This window comes from Podarcis cretensis, assembly GCF_951804945.1.
Source record: "Podarcis cretensis genome assembly, chromosome: 5".
Taxonomy (NCBI): Eukaryota; Metazoa; Chordata; class Lepidosauria; order Squamata; family Lacertidae; genus Podarcis; species Podarcis cretensis.
The window spans coordinates 86,205,637-86,225,535 of record NC_137174.1 but is presented as its reverse complement, the minus strand read 5'-3'; the positions used below and the strand labels follow the sequence as shown (position 1 = coordinate 86,225,535).

Here is a 19,899-nt window from a genome sequence, read left to right as displayed (position 1 = left end):
TAGGGTCAATATTTTCAAACTGCTCTGTGGGAAGTATTAGGCACAGGACCTATGCATTCAAATAAAGACCTTACAGATGTAAAATAGACCTGCCCTAAGGGTGCTGTGGTTTCATGCGAGTGTTTCACACAGCTCTGTGGAGGACATTACCCACAAAACTCCAGTGTCAGCGCAAAGACTTTGTGATATATCTCCCCAGAGATTTCAGTGCAGCTATTAAACTGGTGAATAGCCTTTTCCTCAAGTATGACTTCATGGAGCTAGCAGAGAGATACCATCTTGTCCTTTGTGTTTGTGCTAGATGACATTTTAGTCTTTCTCATGAAACAGGCAATGCTGCTCTGGTTCCAGACTAGAATAGAACACTGGGTTCATTCTGTCTGCCTCTGCCCCCGCTCTAGTCTGTTTACTGAGATAAACATCTGATAAGACAGAGGAAGCTGGACCAATGAAGGGAAGCCAGCAGCTACTTCAACTTCTCCTTGCCTTGTTCACACTGGTAGAATATTGCTGGAGAGGGAATTGTTTCTGTACCTCTTATGGAAGGACACTTGACATTTACTTTTTCCTCCATCGGTGATAAGAGATAGAAGGAAATTTATGTCATTGCTCTTTCTTATTTGTGACTAGTAGGTCAAAGCAAATACTGGATATAATAATATAGATTAATATATGTAAATATATGTGTAGTGCATGTACTCTGAAATATTTGCAGAAAACAAGAAGATTGATTTGATTGATTCATGCCATGCAAACATAATGTACACTATAAAATATAAGGAAATGTTCCCATATTATTTAGAGGACCACTTCACCACAAGCACATCCAATATAGTTTTAGACATTAATTTTTCTTTAAATGCCTCCCTCATGTTTGTGAGAATCTGTTCTAAATGGCATATTCAAAAACAAACTGCTGTAGAGAACATCTGCTTGTTTTGTTTTTTCACATTCAGGGCAACCTTGGACTAGAGCAGTATTTAAGGCCAATGTGTAGGCGGCGGGGAACAGAGTGGACTTCAGTAGCTTAATGGCAATGCTGAAAATAATGTAATATAAATCTGCAAAAAAGGACAAATGCTTTCTCTCTCTCAAAGCACATTGTATTTGGCAGCCTTTGGAAAACTTCAATGTAAACATTAAAAAAAAAGAACCAAACATATTACTGCAATTTCTGCCTCAGGCACCAATCAACAAAGTTATTATTGCATTTAGAAAGAAACAAGAAAGAACATATGGTTATTAGCCTGACTCTTGTGCTTCCTTTTTCTTTACATTCTTGAAAGGCCATAAAACAGGGAAATAAAAAAGTCATGGATGTGTAGTTTTTTTAACTTTATCTTCTGAACATTAAACATCATGTTTCAAATTTCTTATGGTACATAAAACTGTTTGGTCTTGCTGTATCATGTATACAGGACTTCAAAAAGTAAATGAGACAGTTTAGTAGATGTAATAGGTGTGTAACAACCACTCTTTAGATCTCTTGTATTTTGTACAACATCCTCTGGTTCCCAAAGGTGCTTTTAACATGATATCTATATGGCTATTTCTGAAGTCATTTATTTCTTTGCACGGCGAAAGAAAACTGGGACTAATTAGAAAGTATAGTCTATCTTGCTTGACAGTTGTTGGTGTTTGTTACTTTTCTCTGTTTCAGGTATCCTTCTACCTTCATAAACATCTTGCTTGAGATGTGACTGGAATAGTGGTGCAGTATGGATATCACAGAAAACCCCTACAACTATAGTCTCTGCTCATGGAAATTTAGTATGGGCAAGGACTGTGGTTTAGAGTTCCTTTCTGAGGATGGATTCATCTGACCTTATTATTTTTATGGTGATTGCAGTAAATCACATACTGACGGTCAGTACATCAGTGCTGGCCACCCTTTGCAAATGTTGAGAAACAATTACAAACAGTACCCATCAGTGAAGGAGGAGCAGATAAATATGCTTTGTAGTAAGTCTGACCCATCTAGCTTATTGTTATGTACTCTGACTAGTAGCAGCTCTCCAGGGTTTCAAAACAAGGTATTCCCAGTCCTACCTAGAGATGCCAAGGCTTGAACCTGGAATCTTCCATGTGCAGAACTCTGCTGTAGAGTTATATCCCATGCCTATGAGCAGGCATCCCCAAACTCGGCCCTCCAGATGTTTTGGGACTACAACTCCCATCATCCCTAGCTAACAGGACCAGTGGTCAGGGATGATGGGAATTGTAGTCCCAAAACAGCTGGAGGGCCAAGTTTGGGGATGCCTGCCTAAGAGGAAGGGCAAAGTTAGTATGTGTGATTCTTTTTGTTTTGTTATTTTTGTATTCATCTAACTATTCTTCCAGTGAGTTTAAGGTATCATTTATTGAGGTCCTACAACCAGGTGTATGAAAGGCCTCATCCTCCTTAATTTTGGTGGTGTAACTATAGCAGGTGCCTGCAAATCATTCCCCATGTAAATGGAGTTTAGAGGGACATTTGAATCAACTCCAACATGTTCTTAAGCAAGGGTACTTACTGGCAAAAATCTCGAGGAGAATTGGCGCTAATCTTTTAATCTTTTATTAACTTATTATTATTATTATTATTATTATTATTATTATTATTATTATTATTAAATGGTTCCATCCAGGATGATTCACATCATAAAAATACAAGGTAAAAACACGAAATACATAATTAAAACAAGAACAAACCAAACCAAACCAAACCAAACCACTAATCCCCCACTGCCTCCAACAAAAGCAGCTAAAAGGAGATGGGACATTAATCAGCCAAAGACCTGGTTGAAGAGGAACACACACACGGGAGAGGGAGAGATAAAAATTATTTGTAGATAGGAAACTAGATGTCAGGAAGAAGTGTTTCAGCCTAGTCGCCTTGCTGATATGTTAGTTTTATATATTTGGGAACTACCGGTATTTGTTCATGGATAATCCTTCAGCCCCCATGGAATCTCCTGCAGTCTTCAAAACAGAGTAGCACAGTTCTGGAATAATTTTACTACCAAATTTATTGCTTATATGAATTGGATTCCAAATATTTTAAACACAACAAATGCATTTCATTTTTAAAGTAATGAGCAGTTGATTTCTGAAGCTTTTGGCAATGTTGCTGTCACAATCCCATAAACAGAGAACTTTGGGACATAGAAAATGGATTCCAGGTTTTCCTCCCATATTGCGATTAATAGCTAATTAACTAAAATTCCAGCTCCCAAACCATACCATATTAAGTCCTATTGTTAGGTGGTATGCCAATGCAGCTCATAAACTTTAGATGTTACTATTACAGTGAGAACTAGCTTGGTAAAATATTATGATATTCCAAAGAAGTAGGAGTTCTTCCAGATACCAGGCCATTAGAGCCTAATTATAATCTTAGGTCCCTCTTTTACGTCAGCAGTACTTGGGTGTAAATAAGTGCCTTTGACTTGCTAAAGGCAAATATTTGGCAAAGAAAATAAAGATAGTAGTTGAGAACCAGGAGAGAAAGAGAGAGAGGTTAGATTTGAAGTGCCTGAGTAAGTTCTGGCCAGCATTCAAGGTGGTAGGAAAGGTTTGATAAATAAACTCTTATGAGAGGCTGTAGAGTGCTGTGCAGATATGAATCAAAATTATAAAATCAATACATATTGATCTTTATATATCATATGAATAACAGTGGCTGAGATGCTCCAATTTAACTTGTCTATTGCTCAAGAGTTAGTGGAAATAACCACAAGTGGGACAGGAAATATTGCTGCTCATTGGTGAGATTACTTAGCAGGCCAGAGATTAAAGAACTTGCCTTGTTGCACTAGGGGGGAAAAAGAGGTTGTGAGTAGTTATGAATGTGTTCTATGAAGAAAGAACTGAAAGGACACAGAAATGGAGAAGAGAAATGTAATTTAGATTAGCAAGACTGTGAGGGTTAAGTAGGAAAAGCTATGTTTGGGAGATCGTTATATATAGGACGCTAAGAACTGCAGGCTAAGGACTACGTAATAAATTTAAACCACATAATCAACTACATAATAAAAAGGTAAAGGTAAAGGTACCCCTGCCCATACGGGCCAGTCTTGACAGACTCTGGGGTTGTGCGCCCATCTCACTCAAGAGGCCAGGGGCCAGCGCTGTCGGGAGACACTTCCGGGTCACGTGGCCAGCGTGACATCACTGCTCTGGCGAGCCAGAGCCGCACACGGAAACGCCGTTTACCTTCCCGCTGGTAAGCGGTCCCTATTTATCTACTTGCACCCGGAGGTGCTTTCGAACTGCTAGGTTGGCAGGCGCTGGGACCGAGCAGCGGGAGCGCACCCCGCCGCAGGGATTCGAACCGCTGACCTTTCGATCAGCAAGTCCTAGGCGCTGAGGCTTTAACCCACAGCGCCACCTGCGTCCCCTAATAAAACTGTAGTGGAATCCAAATGTTTATACTTACAAGAAGCATTATGGGAGCAAATACTATCACCTCTTTCAAGACTGCAGGTGATTTCAAACTGTTTACTGTGCTACAGCAACCTGAAAACTGAACAAAGAGAGTTGTTTATAATTTGGTGAGCTAGGCTATTGTAGAATGTAATAGCACAGTGTGTATATCTTTGCTAGAGAACTAAATTGGTTTAACAGATATTCCCTTTTGCAAAGGAACTCTGGGAACTGTAGTTATGTGAGTGGAGGCTCGAGATCTAAAAAAGAGAATTCTCAGCTCCCTCATCAAACTTCAGCTCCCAGGATATATGACTGTAGGGTGTGTTTGTGTGTATTCATAAGCTACAACAACTGAGAGACATGTTGGAGCTTTCCTGATTATGGAAGACAATGCCACAGTATTCCATCAGCTTCTTTCTCAAAAACAGACCACTCTCAAGAAATAAAAATACAGTGGTACCTCAGGTTAAGAACTTAATTTGTTCTGGAGGTCCATTCTTAACCTGGAACTGTTCTTAACCTGAGGTACCATTTTAGCTAATGGGGCCTCCTGCTGCCGCTGCGCCGGCAGAGCACGATTTCTGTTCTCATCCTGAAGCAAAGTTCTTAACCCGAGGTACTATTTCTGGGTTAGCAGAGTCTGTAACGTGAAGCGTCTGTAACCTGAAGCATCTGTAACCCGAGGTACCACTGTAGAACAAATAAGCAGTTGGTTGTAATGACAATTACCCAATGTAACTGTAATGCTAGGGCAGTTCCCTGCTTCCGCATTTCCCTTATCTCACAGCTAGACAGGGTTTAGTCAGGAATTGTGTGTTTAGGAAGCAATGTGGCATAATGGCATAATGGTGGGCAGAGAACCAGACTGTCACAGGAATAATGTTGTAGGTCAGTATAACCCCCCCCCCACCTAGTTGAGTTTATGGCACAGACAAGATACAAACCATGCATGTTTAATCAGAAGTAATGTCCTAGGATCAATGGCATTTACTCCCAAGTAAGCGGGTGGCGCTGTGGGTTAAACCACAGAGCCTAGGACTTGCCGATCAGAAGGTTGGCGGTTCGAATCCCCGCGATGGGGTGAGCTCCCGTTGCTTGGTCCCTGCTCCTGTCAACCTAGCAGTTCGAAAGCACGTCAAAGTGCAAGTAGATAAATAGGTACCACTCCGGCGGGAAGGTAAACGGCGTTTCCGTGCGCTGCTCTGGTTTGCCAGAAATGGCTTAGTCATGCTGGCCACATGACCCGGAAGCTGTACGCCGGCTCCCTCGGCCAATAAAGCGAGATGAGTGCCGCAACTCCAGAGTCGGTCACGACTGGACCTAATGGTCAGGGGTCCCCTTTACCTTTTTAAGCATACATAGACCTGAAAGCTTAAGCCACTATTGCTACAATTTAGCATTGATGCTACCCAAGTTCCAAATCTCAAGGATTTGTACCGGTTATGAATACCTAGCTGCTAAGGTTTAGCCCATGTATAGTGGTCTAACAAACCTGTAACAAACAATTCCATATTTCATTGCCAAATATAAATGATATTTAGCACCATTGTCACAACTTGGCTCTGTGGTAATAATTCTGCAGACTGTGCTGATCTTTACTTTGCCTTTAGCAAGGTTTCTATCAAGTTTTAGGCCAGTGCCTTTCTGTAGAAGAATTAATCATTGTAATTAAATCTCTCTCAAGAACAATTGGATGACTCACACTTCTGAAATGTTCAGGTTGCTGAGATGATGAGTCGATTCATCAGGAACAACGTTAGTTCATCACTTTTTCTGTTCAGCTTGAAATTTTAATTCCAATAAAATGTAATATGAATTCTAATTGAATGCCTTTTTATGATCCATTTCAGTCAAATCAGATAAAAATAGCTGTGTTTCTTTACCATGGAACTGGTGAAAATGTAGAAAAAATAAATTTTAAGTATAGTTTTTTTCCTGTGTTTGCCTCACTCCAAGGAGATTTTTTTGGATCAAACAAGTTTACAAGTTTCAGAAAGAACCTGCCTACACTTAGGGAGCACACCTGAAATGGTAAAATGAACACCTGAAAATTTTAAAACAAGTTTTTGACTTTTATTGGGTGATAAATTGGTTTTTTGCTATATAAAATCCACAGGTGCTCATGTCTGTTTATTGAACATATAGCTGAAAAGTGAACTATATTAAGAATTGTGTCAGAGTGGTCATCCACCCGTAACAGTCGTTAGCACTGGATTTCTAATTATGCACTCATATAGTTCTTTATTGTGAACAATTCTGCTAAGCAGAATTCTAACGTGCTGGAAAAGTCAGCGTTTACTTGCCATCTTGTTGATGTACTCTGTTAAGTTTAGAATTGCTTTTATTTGCTAATAGACCATTACATAGAATTATAGAAGTGTAGAACTGTTGAGTTGGAAGGACCCTGAGCGTCATCTAGTCCAACCCCCTGAAATGTAGGAATCACAACTAAAGCATCAATGACAGGTGGCCATCAAGCCTTTGCTTAAAAACCCCCACCTCCCGGGGGAGACCATTCCACTGTCGAACAGCTCTTACTGTCAGAAAGTTCTTCCTGATGTTTAGTATGAATCTTCTTTCTTGTACACTGATACCTTGGATTAAGAACTTAATTCGTTCTGGAGGTCCGTGCTTAACCTGAAACTGTTCTTAACCTGAAGCACCACTTTAGCTAATGGGGCCTCCCGCTGTTGCCGTGCCACCGCTGCGCGATTTCTGTTCTCATCCTGAAGTAAAGCTCTTAACCCAAGGTACTATTTCTGGGTTAACGGAGTCTGTAACCTGAAGCGCCTGTAACCTGAAGCATCTGTAACCTGAGGTACCACTGTAACTTGAAACATCAGATGCATTTTAACAGCTGCTGGGGCCTGGTTGTGGGGTAAGAGCTGGGAAACCCAAGTTCAAATTCTCCTTGGGCATTGGCTCAATTCACAGACATATGCTTTAGATGGTTGTTATGTAATAATGCAACAAGGAGTTCACTATACTTCTTTGGTAGCAGCTACCCGCTAGGAGATTACGACTGAAAATTCGGAGAAACTTTCTGCCAATAAGAGTTGTTCGGCAGTGAAACAGACTCCCATGAGACATGGTGGACTCTCCTTCTTTGGTGGTTTTTAAGCAGAGGTTGGCTGGCCATCTGTCATGGATGCTTTAGCTGAGATTCCTGCATTGCAGAGGGCTGGACTAGATGACCCTTGGGTCCCTTCCAAGATTCTATGATTCTATGAATTTCAGCATCACTGAGGGGGACTACATTACTTATGTATGTAGTTATAGATGAACCCTTAGCTGTTGTTTTTTAAGGTAAGAAAATAATTAAGAGCCTAGAAATTTTAAAATGGTGTTGCGGAGGTGTTGTAGAAAGTCAGGCCTCCATCTTGTGCCACATGTTAGGAAATCATCCAGTAGGTGCCACTGAGCCTTAGCCAATAGATGGGAAGTCTAATAATACTGCTTGTTGGGGACAGAAATCACTGGTAGCAGTTTTCTTCTTCTGTGTTGGAACTCCTATTTGGGGACTTCCCTGGCTTTTTTCTGGCCCGTGTAGGACCAGTCTGGATAGTTAGCCTTTGTGAAGACGTTTTTATCCCCAAAAAGTTTTTGATTGAGTTTCCACTGAAATGAGGTTGCATTTTAATGTTTTAATGTTGTGTTTTAATCTTGTTTTTTAAGCTGTATTTCAATCAATTATTTTATATTTGGTGTTAGCTGCCTTGAGCCCTGTCTTGGCTGGGGAGGGCGGGGTAATAATAATAATAATAATAATAATAATAATAATACATTATTATTATTATTATTTAACAGCAATTCCCCATCAAAGGTAGTACTTGTTAGACTGGGTGGTTGAGCCCTGGTCCACTCAGTTGTTTGTTGCAACAGGATTGCATGGAAGAGCTAGGAATAAGCAAAACAATCTATTTCTGATCTGCATCATATTTGTTTAGCATTTAATCTGTCCTGTCCTGTTTCTGCATTACTCTGTGATTAAAAGCAAACAAACATTTAAATCTGTATTTTTTTTAAAAAATAAATATCTCAGTATATGCAATTTAAACATATTCTGAGCCAACAAACTGCACTGGAACTTGGGAAGTATAATTGCCATTGAAATCCATGTTCCTGTCTGCACATTAGTCTATGAGGTGTGGTTCAGGTCAGTTTGTGTTGGAATTTGCAAAGACTGAATTTCTCATGCATCCTTGTAAGTAGACCTCCACTTACTGTTTACCAGAATATTCTTTTTAAGGGGTGGGATCTGCACTTGCTTTGGGCGTACTAAAGTGTTTGGACATATCCTGTACCATGATTGCCTTTCCCCTCTTCTCACAGAGGACTGTTATTCTACATCTCAAACTGTTTTGGAAAGTTCTCTGAGTTTCAAAATAGATTTGCTAGGTGACATGGGGGATCTGCTGTTTGAAATGCAGAAACCCAAAGTGTTAGGTGCTACAACTAGTTGTGTGATTCTTTGGAACTTGGCCATAGTTTTGAGATAAACATCATGTTTTGTCACTTGCATTTTACATATAGAAAGGAATATTGATTGCAGGGAGTTACGTAATTTTTTTATAGCTGCCACTAATCTTCATAATTCAAGTTTGGGTTTTCTTTCTTTCTTTCTTTCTTTCTTTCTTTCTTTCTTTCTTTCTTCTCTCTCTCTCTCTCTCTCTCTCTCTCTCTCTCTCTCTCTCTCTCTCTTAATTGGGATGGTTGTTTAATGTTTCCTGAACTGGAACACATGCATCTGCAGCCATCAGAGTAACTCTGTTGGATGCCTGTCAAGAAAGAATACCATCATATAAATCCTATGTACACACTTGTGTTTCTAGGATAACTATGAAAACAATATGTAGATTATTTGACTATCATACTCGGCTGATTAGTGTTTAAACATTAAGAGTGTCACACCCAGGAAAGAGCAAAGGAGAACAATGTTTTTAAAGAAACATTGAGTCCTTAATAGGATGGGTCCAAAGGAGCTGTTCGAAGATTCCTGCTTTAAGAAGTCTGAAATAATGCCATTCAAAGTAATGCTCGGTGCCTGCCGTCCACATGACACTCCAACTATGTTTTTAAGACAAACATGTACACACACAAACTCACACACCAGATAGCTATTGCCAGCTATTGCCTGGATAGCTATTGTTTCACTTTGGTGTTTCAATAATGGCTTTTTGTGGCTGTCAGGCTAATGTTGCCTACAGTCAAAAGCAAAGCAAAAATATTGCCATCTCCTAAATAAATACGTAAATGAAAAACAGTGATTTGCCTTTGGTCGTTGTGCAGGACCATACTCCAAATGTGCTGCCTAAAATGTAAACAGATCCAAATCTCAAATGAGTACCAAATCTTGCGGTTATTTCTGTTTCAAAGTTTAATTAAGTCAGGGGAACAAGCTGGTTGCTAACAGAGCATCGGGGGCTATAGTGAGATCTGACCATTTCTAGCATGTTGGATTCCTGGACAATAATGGGGTGCTAATTTTGAAAGCCTACACCACTGTCCCAAAAAAGATGTAGAAAATCAGGCCTCCAGCGGTCCTGGCAGAGCCCAGACTGACCCTTGCAAATGAAAATAATCAAAAGTAATTAGAAGCGTGCTGGATTACTCCTCGGAGATCTGAGCGAGAGAATAAACATGCCGGAGCCCTTCGAGCCACTGCAAAGGGCCCATGTCTGAGCTGTTAGGTGCCCTGACCTTGTCCACATAAAGATGTGATTTATGAAGTGCAGGGCACAGCAGCAGGGGCTTCTGTCTTCTCCAGAAGAACCAAATTACTGAGGTGGAGATTAACATGCTTTCAGTTGGGCCCATTTCCAGACCAAGGGAGATTTTTTATTCAGGAAGAAAGAAAGAAAGAAAGAAAGAAAGAAAGAAAGAAAGAAAGAAAGAAAGAAAGACCCCTTTAATTTCCTCTCTTCTCTCTCTCTGTCTTTGGGGCTGTATGGAAAAAGAAGCCGCTAAGGTTTTGTTAGTTAGGAGGGAGTTCATTAACAAGAATGGATGGGATATATAAATATGTCTGAATATGAATTGGACAAATGCAGGTTTTTGCACTCCTTGTTAGGCATCTTATTGGCAGGGGGTTGCCACATCTAAAACTAGGTCTGCATCTTTCTCAGTTAATATAAGGACAAATTTGCTAAAATCTTATCTGGGCACTGGTTTCAGAAAGGGTCTGCTACTAACTTTTAAAGTGAATTAGCGCACAGTCAAACCAGTGAGCTCCTTTCCTTTTTTTCCGACTTGGAATCTAGCTTTACTGAAAAGATAGTGGTGAGATTTTAAGGTGAGCTTGTTATCCAACGACTATGGTATTTAAAGAAGAAATAACTCTGCTACCAGCTACTTGTCTGAATTCCAGCCCCCCCCCCTTCCCCTTTCAGCGCTGTCCGCTTGCAGAGCGGCTGTCCTCCCCAGGAAGCCTATTAAAAGTGGACAGTGCAGTTATTTCATCTGGCTTTGCCTGGGCTGCTTTTCTTTTTGCTTTAATGATGTGCTGGAATGCACCATACCCATAGGGTCTCCATTAGAGGAACTTTTACTTCGGGGACAGCCATGAAGTTTAAAGGCTTAAAAGAGGCATCAGTTTACATTCTGGTGGGAATAGCTAGCAGACTGCAGTACTTATGCCTTACTGCCACTACTATTACAAAGGCTTATTTAAAATAAACAATTGCTAAAAAAACAAAAAAAAACTGGGATGTACAGCCAGTGGCTTTTCTGGGAAAATTTGGAACTCTGAACACATCACAGAGGTGTCTGATAAAGATAAATCCAAGGATGCATTTGGATCTTTTTCAAGCAGTGAGAAAACTGAGCAACATGGAACGTATTCTGAAAAAATGAGCTCTTTTTTCTGGGAAGCATCCCATGCTTCAAGTTATTTGCAAATGTACCGGTACTTACCTGAAAATGGGGGAAGCTGTCTCCCAAGTGTTCCTTTTGACCACTAAGGAAAAGAAATTGCATTAGGAACAAGCTTTCCTCTCTTCACCTATAATCATGTATTGCAATTGTAATGCTACAGATAATAATAATAATAATAATAATAATAATAATAATAAATTTTATTTATACCCCACTGAGTTTCCCCAAATAAAGCTGCTTACAGTTTGTCTCTTGCCTCTGCCATGAACTTACCACAACTACTCAGCCTACAATACAGGAATAATAATACTGACCTATTTACTTAGGGGTTTAGTGTAAGAACAAGGCTTTGGCCCTGAAGGAGTGTCTCCCCCCCCCCCCATCGTTCAGCCCGGACACTGAGGTTCAGTTCCAAGGGCCTTCAAGTGGTCCCCTCACTGTGAGAAGTGAAGTTAGAGGGAACCAGGCAGAGGGCCTTCTCAGTAGTGGCACCCACCCTGTGGAATGCCCTCCCATCAGATGTCAAAGAGTTAGACAATTATATGACTTCCCACAGATATCTGAAGGCAGCCCTGTATCAGGAAGCTTTTAAAACCTGATCTTTTGTTATGTTCGTTTATACTGTTGGAAGCCTCCCTGAGTGGCTGGGGCAACCCAGTCAGATGGGCAGGGTACAAGTAATAAATTTTTGTTGTTGTTGTTGTTGTTATAACATGTATAGAGCATTTTGAGCTATCTGAATCATAATATAAATGTTAGACATCATGCAAACTATTAACTGTAGAGACCAATATGGGAGAGACATGTAGGTGAGGCAGATGAGGCTGCTGCAGGTGTACCATGACATTTGTTCTCTCTGCGTTCCTCCCAGCGGTCATTCCTCCTCTGGGGTACAATAATTGTATCCTCTGGGATATGGTTAAGGGAAAGACAAAGAGAGGAAAGGGAGAGATAATGATAACAAAGGATAAATGTGAGAAAAAATAGTATTGCTGATAAATATCTGAACAATGAATCTTTTGTAGATCTTTAATAGCTATGTCACCAACACATCTTTGATGTAAAACATTTCATAGCATGGAGAGCCAAGGTGATTTGTGAATTTCTTTCCTCTAAGGCAGACCAGTGTGAATACATACAGAAGAGGGCTTAGGTTACCTGGGAGTGGTTTGCCTATAGCATGATGGTTCATAGCTGAAGTGAGTTTTGCAGATTGAATTGCTTAGTTCAAACTGCTCATTCTCTTACCTGCTGTTAAGGAGTAATTCATACATTGCCAGGTGCTCATGCCTCATGGCGTCTGCCATGCCACTGCTGCTACCAGTTGCATCCAGGAGTGAGGCCAAGTGCAGAATCCATTATCGACAAGCCGAATAATGATGGTATAGGCGGGAAACTTGCAATATGTAATAAGCCCTGAGGTTTGGAGTGGCATAGCTGGCATTGGAGGGGAGATGGTCTGTGTAAGCATGCTGAATCACATGTAAAGAATGAATGTTACAGCTGCTACAAAGAGGGCAAGGGCTGCAGTGTTAGAATCAGTATGTATGCAACGCTTGTAAGCTCCCTTGAGCATGGTTTGAACTGTGGAAAGGCGACATACAAATAAAATTATGTATGCATGTATGATTAAAAAGGATAAAACCTCCATGTTCCATCCAGTGATCTTTGGAGGAAGGCTGGGATCCACATGCGATTAATAATAAAGCAGTAGCATTCATGTTGTTCCTTCTTTTGTGGCAGTTGTACAATTCTTAACTATGCGCTAATGTGTATTAAGGCATAAATCCTATGGAAACATGGTTGGGAATAAGCCCCGCTGAACACAATGGGACTTCCTTCTGAGAGAACCTCCATAGAATTTATGCTGTTAGCATTGTAAGGCTCTTCCTGCACCCTTCATTGCTAGTGGATTTAGCTAATTGCTGTGGAGGATGGTCATGTGCATTACATCACTTACTTAAAAATGTGTTAAGCGACACCTGCTGCATTTGAAGGTCCTCCTGATCGTTCTGCTGAGTGCGCTTCTGAACTTCTGCCCCAAAGTCCTGCCCTGACAGCCCCACTCATTATTGCCACCACTCTTGCACAGCAGGAAATGGAAGGGGGGGGCGCTTTGGTAGGCCAATCCAGGGCTAACTCAATTCTGAGAACTGCAGGACAGTAACTACCACCCATTGTGATGGGCTTCTATTTGGTGTAAACTTCTCCGTTGTGCAGTTTTCTGTGCACTATCATGATGGATGTAACATGCAGGTTGTACACACTCATGCACTGGATGTCAAACTGGTATGTGCTTTTTTCTGCCCAACAAAAATAGAATAAGGTTCTATACACTAACCATTGATAGTGTTCAGACTAGTGATATTTTTGGGGGTACTCAGGGGTACACAGTACCAGTAATTCTCTTTAGTTGTTACAGTAAGTGTCACACTTTTTAACAACAACTACATGGTGAGTAGTTCTTGGGGGGGGGGGAAATCACTGGTTCAGACCCTTCAAATTCTGATCCCTCTTCCAGCTGATTTAGAACACTTCTGCGAAACTCACTGTGTTCTTCTGTTGTTACAATCACATTGTTCTGTAGACTTTACACTGGCTTCCTATTGCACTTTGAACCAACTTTAAGACTAAGGCTGATTTTTAGAGCTCTCTCCACCTCAGCCCAACTATATTTCTTCTACATGGCTCCCTTACTATGTGTTCTGCCCAAACTGGTCTGCTATTGAGCCCCTTTGGTCATCACTGTCTCTTTTCCCCTTTCCTGCCTGTGTTCCTTATGCCATGACACTCTAGAGTAGCCTTTCGCTCCCTAGTCATCAAGCCACTTCCCTTTCAGTAACAGGGTGAGCTCCCGTTGCTCTGTCCCAGCTTCTGCCAACTTAGCAGTTCAAAAGCACACCGGGGCAAGTACATAAGTAGGTACCACTACCACAGGAAGGTAAATGGCATTTCCCTGTGCTCTGGCTTCTGTCATGGTGTTCCGTTGCACCAGAAGCAGTTTAGTCATGCTGGCCACATGACCCAGAAAGCTGTCTGTGGACAAATGCCGGCTCCCTTGGCCTGAAGTGAGATGAGTGCCACAACCAACAGTCACCTCTGACTGGACTTAACCGTCCAGGGGTCCTTTACCTTTTACCTTTACATTACATTCTTATTATAAATCTATCAGGTACGGACACACATTAAGCCTCATGTGAAAATGCGGGACACTAAAATCCTGAATATATTTACTTTACTTGGAAGTAGGCCCCAATCAATGGGACTTATTTTGTATAAACTTGGTTAGAGTCACGCTGCAAAAGGCAACAATGGCTGCATATATTTATCTAAAAGTAAGTCCTCCTGATATCACAGCTCCCCAAGCTGTATGGTGGTTGTATTTGCCACATTCACACTGGTGAATGTGGTGGGTGCTCCTACGCTGGAGGTTTGTAAGCAGAGTTTGGAGGGCCATCCGCCATGTATGATTTAGTAGAGATTCCTGCATTGCAAGGGGTTGGACTAGATGACCCTCAGGGTCCCTTCCAACTCTTCAATTCTATGAATATATCTTAGGTAAACTGCACAACTAAAGATAGGTAGCCGTGTTGGTCTGCCATAGTCAAAACAAAATAAAATTTTTTTCTTCCAGTAGCACCTTAAAGACCAACTAGGTTAGTACTTGGTATGAGCTTTCGTGTGCATGCTCATACCAAGTACTAACCTAGTTGGTCTTTAAGGTGCTACTGGAAGAAAATTTTTTTATTTTGTTTTGCACAACTAAAATGCACTATATCGGAGAAGGTGAAGGAGGAGAGCCTCCCAAGGAGAAATGCAATAACTCTGGTCCTTCCTTCCTTGCGTTGCATTGGCATGATAATAATATCAGCCTAACCCGCCTGGCAAGGGCCAACCGCGGGGCTAAAATGCCGCTGAGAAGGAAGGATGGGGCAGAAATGTGAGAAGGCCAAGTACATTGCAAAGTTCCTTTGGGGTGGAATCTGCATCCTACTGAAAGCAGTGGCAGAGCTCCCATTGCTTTGAGTGGCTCTCGATTGCACCCTTGGGGAGCAGCACTCAGCCGATACCTTCCACTCTCAGCAGCCGCCAGCCACCGCCTTGGCTCCAGCGCCTGGATGAAAAGTACCTGCAAGCTACGAGCCCGACGCGGCTCGTGTTGCTTTAACACCAGCGCGCGACGCCATCTACTGGCCAGGAGCCGCAAGTTCCCTGTTTTCCTCCTTCCAAACCAGGGCAAAGAAATAATAATACATTGGGCTGTGTGGGTATGTGTATAAAACGTCCATCCTTTCTATGAAATCATGATTTAGCCAGAGCCTGTTTCTAACCCTCCCCTCCCCTGCCCTCCCGCCCCCGCTTCTGTGTGTTTTGTTCCCCGACGTTTCCTCCTTTTCGCAGCTCGTTTGTTCAAAGGGAGCATGAAGGTGCGCGCTGCGTGGGATCGGGGGCGTTGGAAAGGAAGCTTCCTCCTATCAGGACCTGTGATCAGGCCTATGTGGGCTCGAGCAATCAGTTTCCCAGATTACTTGTATTTAATACACAATGCATCATAAAACAAATCCCTCATCCTGACAGGAAGAAAATAGAACAGCTCATAGCTCGAGCTGCTCCAATTTATGGCTAAATTTGAAAAAAAGAAAAAGGGAAAAAGGAAGGAAAGAGAATGAGGAGGCACCAAGAATGGCACCAAATTGCGCGAAGGCAGGAAATCAATAAGGACAGCAAAATCGGGACCTGGGGAGACTCCCGCGAAAGAACCTTGGGACGTATCTTCTGTGAGAAGATGTTATTTACAAAGCGTTTGGTTTTGCCCAACTGCTGGGCGGGAGGCTTTTCTTCCTCTCCCCCCGCCCCTCCTGGAACAATAGCCATTATCTGAAATAACAGTTCAATGTCACAGATAACAGACCTCGGAGACGAATTAATCATCATCTTTTGTCACTTTCTCCTCCGGCCCCCGATGGCCCCGCCCTCCCTTCTCCTAATCTATAAAGTGAGAATTAGATTTGCGCTTTAAAAAAGAAAAGAAAAGTTGAGTGGCACCGGGAGGCGAAGTGCGGGGTTTCCTCCCCGATGTTTGTACATGTTCGCATTTACGAGACGTTAGCTGTGTATCCAAGCGCCACACAACCCTTTGAGCCGCGCCTGCTCCCCCTCTTCATTAATCAGGTTCCGTCTTGCGCGTTTATGTACGTGTGTATGTGCCAGACGCGCATCGCGGCTTCTGTTCATCGCAATGCTTCTGAATCTGCATCAAACCCAGAGTTGAAGTTGAACTCGCTGAGAATCTGCTGACTTGGGTGCGCGACTTTGCTCTGCTTAAACCGCTTTGCTGTCCCAATATGTTTCAAATACAATATCAGAGGGAGAGAGAAAATTATTAATCCTGCAGCTAAGTAGCTCGCCCTTTCATTGACCAATTTTGTTTAAAAACAATGGACGCAGTACTTGATGCTGTTTACGTGCTACATTCCCCAACCCCTCAAAACGTATATTTACAATTACTATGGTCGTGATGTGATATGTAGGAAAGTCTCAAGGGGAGCCAAAATACATCTTAACTATTTGTTTTCTAGGTTTTCATGGGAGAAAGCTTTTAGCTTTAGAGCTGTTTAGAAACCTGTACCAGAAATCTACTAACGAAATCTCAAAATTACAAGGCTAATAACTCCAGCCACACTACTAATTTCTCCCTAGTAAAGTGTTTTGCGAAGCACAGAAAACGGTTGTGAGATGGGGGAAAGCCGTTTGTTGAGGACTGCGTAAAGGTGGCAAATGTAGAATTTTATTAACCTCTCTTCTGCTTAGGGGAGGTGGGGATGAATTTATATATCTCTTTACAGATCAATCACACCCTTAGAGCCATTGGCCCAACCAGTTTTCGCTTTTTCTAAGTAAACAAACAAGCCCACTTATTAAAATACTGAACTTCAACTCATTTCGCTATTGCTACCGATACTAATTTGCAAAAGAGCGAGCGAGCTGCTGATTTGTGTAAAACTCTCCCTAAATAAACATTCCCAGAGAAAGCGCCGCGTTAAGGGAGTTGCACTTTCTCTGAATACACCAGAAACAAAAAACAGAAAAATGAGGTGGCGATGGGGTTTCTTTCCCCCCTTTCCCCCTTCCCTGCGAAAGAAAAAGGAGGGTGGAGAGGAGTAAAGGGGGGGGGGCTCCTTCCGTCCAAGATCTCCCCATTGGCCGGTGATTACATGGATGAAACTGACATGTTTAAAGGGGACGGGCGCATCCGTAATCAGTCTGCCTGGCTAGGACTTCTGTCTGGGCGACCTTCTTGTGACCTCTCTCGCCAGAGGAGGCTGCTGTCACTTTAAAAATTTACTGAAAGAGGAGCCTCTGTCTGGCTTCCGATCGGCGAAGAGGTGGTGGGGGGGGGGGAGATACCTCTCCTCTCCTCTCTTCCCCCCCCCTCCCTCACTGGCCGGAGAGAGCGCCTTCTCTCATTAAAGAGACAGCTCCTGAAAGAGAACCGCCTGTCAGCTGAGGGTTGCAAGAAGGGATCTGGGGAGGTAGTTTTTAAATATATATATATATTATTTTTAAAGCGCGCGGGGGGATCCTTTCCAAAGAGAGTCTGCGATTGGAAAAGAAGCTCTTAGGTCTGAAGAGGTGTGCAGTGTGGGGAGGGGAAACCTCGCTCTTCCCCCCTTCTTGCCCCCCCCCTTACACACACACACACACTCGCTCAAACCCTTTTCTCTCCTCCCTTGTGATCAAGCGGCAGAGAAGTGAAAAGGAAGTTATTTTCTCGCTCTTTCTCTCCCTCCCTCTCTTCCCTCCGCCTCCCCCCCCCCATAACTTTCTTGACGCAACACACACACTCACACACGCCCTGCAACCCCCGAGCAGCCGGAGGGCAAGCGAGGCGATGGGAAGAAATTAACACGCCGGGCTCCGAATCAATGGGGACAATTAAAGCAATCGGCGCGCGTCTCCTGGCCCCCCCGCCGCCGCCGCCGCATCCCCGCCGCTTCCAAGCCCCGCCACCAGCTCCCTTCCTCGCCACTTTCGCATTGAATATCGCGCACACACACACACACCCTGCCCCGCAATAACGACCCCCCCCGCCGCCACCACCGCGCCCCCTCAAGGACCCGGAGAAGTTTCCAGGCGAGGAGAGAGGGGGAAAAGTTTTCTCCCACCCCCCCGATCCCCCCCCCAAATGCCGGAGAAGGAAATCGGACGCTGCAGGAGGCAAGTCAGGAAGCTGCGCCTGCGGGACTCCACCGGGTTGCAGAGGCGACACTCTTCTTCGGAGAGCGGCGGCGGCGAAAGGGCGTGTGGGGGGGGGGTGCGCGCGTGCAAGCGAAGTCAGGGGGGGCGGATCTCCTCTTGAGATGTTGCTGGCAGCTGCCTGAAGGATTGATTGCCTCTGCTGTTATTATTTCATTATTATTTTGCAATACGCCGCCCTCCTTTTTTTTTCTTCCCCTCTCCCACTGAAAGGAAGGGGTTTTGGGAAGCAGCGGACCTAGTGATCTGAGCTGGGCCAAGGTAAGAGGAGCCGTTGCCAGACGATCGCTCAAGCCAGCTAGTCATAACAACAACAACAAAAAGTGTGTTTCCATGTGGCCCGGGCACTTTCCCCCTCGCCTCTCTCTCCCTCCCTGCTCCTTCCCTCTCTCCCTCCCTCGGTGGCGCGCTCTCGCTCTCTCTCTTTCCTGGGTTCCTTCTCCAGCCCCCTTTGCAGATTCCACTTGCAAAGAAAACAGAAACAAACCTTAAGCTGCGATCTTCCTCCCCACCTTCCCCGCGCACTCAGCGGCTCTCCTCTGTCTCCGGGGCGGGGGGCAGTGCGAGATGCGTGTCCGGGATGGGTGGTGGGGATGCCTGCCTGGCTGTCCCAGGTAAGATGGAGCTGACCCAAATCGAGATACTTGCCAAGCAAGATTTGGCCTCAGGTAAAGGCTACTTTAGCCATGTTGCTGTAGTAGTCGCGGGGTGCGGAGAGTGAAAGAGCAGGCATCTGCAATTGCAGGTTTGTTGTATCACTGTTACTGCAGTTATTTCAGAAGTAAATAAATTAAATGTGAAACGAGAATAAATGGTACGTGACTCTTGGAGCGTTTGTTGCATTTTCAATAGGCTTTAAGTGTTGCTTTTAAGGATATTTGAGGAGGAGTCATGTCGCAACCATACCTCTGCTTTACTTAATCTTCCAGACAGACTGAGGAGTTCTATATCTTTTTTTTTTCCTTTTAAAAATAACCAGCAGGAGTTAAGCTTAGAATATTCCACGAAAAAAAAAGGCAAATCACTCACTTGACATCAGATCGGGTAAGGAAGGAGGCAAGCAAGCAGGGGAAGCGAGCGATGTTAAGCGCACTAAGTTTTACGTCTCTACCGAAAGTGCACCAAAATGTTCAAACACAACGGCTGAAAGGAGGAAAAAAAGAGAAACAAACTTAAAACCCTGGACTTGAACTTTACACTTCAATAGCTGAATTAATTCATTGGTGACAGTTGGAGTTGAAAGGAAGTCAACACGAAAACGAATTATATATAAAGGAATTAGGTGTGGAGCTGGGAAGCTTTTCCTTCTTCCTCTCCACGTGCCTCCCCCCTCTCTCCTCGCCACATTTCCCGGAGCTCTCT

General features: G+C 43.2%; 1 protein-coding gene across 16 annotated transcripts in view; it reads left to right on the top strand.

Annotated features, from left to right (window-relative positions):
• Nucleotides 1-19,899, top strand: part of MECOM (MDS1 and EVI1 complex locus) — a 488,986-nt gene that overhangs the window by 384,872 nt on the left and 84,215 nt on the right. Inside the window, exon 1 of one of the 16 annotated variants that reach the window (XM_079977615.1) lies at nucleotides 17,737-17,813. The exons of 13 other annotated variants lie outside the window; for them this stretch is intronic. The gene's annotated coding sequence lies outside the window, so the exon portion shown is untranslated. Of the gene's footprint in view, nucleotides 1-17,736; nucleotides 17,814-18,618; nucleotides 18,799-19,130; nucleotides 19,206-19,899 lie in introns of those variants that run through there. 2 more of the 16 variants (XM_079977612.1, XM_079977613.1) reach the window with 2 other exon arrangements.